Source organism: Hipposideros armiger, unplaced genomic scaffold (genome assembly GCF_001890085.2).
Source record: "Hipposideros armiger isolate ML-2016 unplaced genomic scaffold, ASM189008v1 scaffold_97, whole genome shotgun sequence".
NCBI lineage: Eukaryota > Metazoa > Chordata > Mammalia > Chiroptera > Hipposideridae > Hipposideros > Hipposideros armiger.
Window position 1 is genome coordinate 1,051,307 of NW_017731447.1, and position 2,235 is coordinate 1,053,541.

A 2,235-nucleotide genomic window follows, 5' to 3' on the forward strand; every position below is an offset into this window, starting at 1 on the left:
CCAGCGGATTATCAATTTTTTGGTGAGGGAGGCATGGGAAATAACTACAAGAAGGTTCAAATGTAGCAAAAGTATCAAAGATAGACGCGGGGTGACCAACAGTCCCAGTTTAAGCTCTGAAAGCTCTACATCCTCGGGGAATCCTTTGGTCCCGAGTAAACCAGGACAGCTGGTCACTGTAGAAAACAGCGTGAAAAGAGAGAGGGCGCCAGGTTTCTGGCTAATTGATCAATGAACCACCTTGGGGAGGTGAAGGTTGGCTGTAGGTGGCCAGAGAGGGGGTGTCTCTATATGGGGAAGGGAGACGCTTCCCTTGGAAGCATTAAACCCACAGGCCCCCCACCCCCCATCATCACCCTGGTCCTGGTTGCCCCTGGGTAGTCGTCATCTGTCCCTGGCTTGTAGCCTCTGCATAGCCCCCAGCAAAACTGCAGCTCCTCCTCACCTCTCAATGACCCCTGGGGGGGGGCATGCTGGGATTCTACCCGCTTCACAGATAAGAGTGCATCTGGCATCCTCCTTTGTCTTACAGCACAGGCCCCAGTGGAGCTGGGCTTTGGAGATGTAGCCAAGCAGCTGTCTTTAACCCGTTCCTCTCAGCATGCCAGCTTACGCCCTGCACATATCAGCCCCTCTCAGCATGCCAGCTTACGCCCTGCACGTATCAGCCCGTTCACCCACATTCTGCCCACCTGCCACAGCCTTGAACACCGATGGGGGGGTCAGGGAGGATCAAGTTGTGGGTGATATGGCTCCTGGCATCTTGCCCTCTGGGAGGAGACATCTAAGCGCCACCCCACCTCCGCTCACTGGCCACGGCAGGGTCAGGGGGAGCGTCCGTGTTGTCCCACCGATGCCACACGTCTGCCAGACCCCACGGCTGCCCTCGAGCCACCAGTCACGCTCAATGCCGCCTCTGTGGCGAGGTGGCTCGTGAAAAGCCCCTGTGTTGTGGCTCCCGGCACCAGTGAAGTCTTCGATACAAGGTCTGCATTCATGCCAGGCTGGCCCTCCTCAGCCGCACAGGCAGCCCCTGCTCCGTGAGCAAAGGCCTGGGGTGTGGGGTGGGCTGTCCCCTCACCTTCCCCCAAGGCCAAGCTCCCTCCGTCCACCCAGCTCCACCTTCTGTCTGCCTCCTGGAAAACGCTGACAGGTGCTTAGAGCAGCAGGACCAGGAGCCCACACTAGCCAGCGCGTCTTTGGGGTCTTTGAGTGGGGAAGGGGAGGGCTATGCCTCTCTGTCAACAGCCGTCCAAGCTCCTGGCTGTCACCAAATGTCAATGANTAGATAGATAGATAGATAGATAGATAGATAGATAGATAGATAGATAGATAGAAGATAGATACAAGAGGAGGTTCGTCATAGGAATTGGCTACGGCCGTGGTGGAGGCCAAGAAGACCCATGATCTTCTCTTTGAAGATGGAGAACCAGGAAAGTCGGTGGGGTAATTCCGTCTGAATCTGAGGGCCTGAGAATGGGGGCAAGAAGTGGTGGGGGTGGGGCTGTGCCAGTGGCCTCCGTCCTGGTCTGAGTCTAAAAGCCTGAGAACCAGGAACACGGACGTCTGATGTCCAAGCACAGGAGCAGACAGATGGGGCTGTCAGCTCTGGCAGAGAGAGCAAATCCGCCTTCCTCTGCCTTTTTCCTTCTATTCAGGCCCTCAAGTGGGTTGGATGATGCCCACCCACATCGGTGAGGACAATCTTCTTTACGCAGTCCGCTGATTCAAATACTAATCTGCTAATCTCCTCCAGAGACACCCTCATGGACACAGCCAGAAATAATGTTTTACCAGCTCTCGGCATAACTCAGCCCAATCAAGTTGGCACATAAACGTAACCTTCACACTAGTGGTTGCTGCTGTGAAGGTCACCTGAGGGAGGTGGTTTAGCATAGAGGTTCAGGACACAGTCTCTGGAGCAAGGCTCCCAGATTCTTCTACCTGTGCAACCCTAGAGAAGTTACTTAACCGCTCTGTGCCTCAGTTTCCTCAAATGTAACATGGGGATTACAATAATAGCACCCACCTAGAGTTGTTGTGAAGATTCAACAAGTGAATACATGTAAAATATCTAAGATAGTGTGTGCAAAGCACTTTATAGGGTGACTATCACTTTGGAAAATGTTGGATACAGATAAGTATAAGGTTAGTACATGAAAATGTACTAATCTTATAAGGTTACTTCAAGAAAAGCTGGGAAACTATTTTTGTGACTTAGAAACTGGAAAGGAC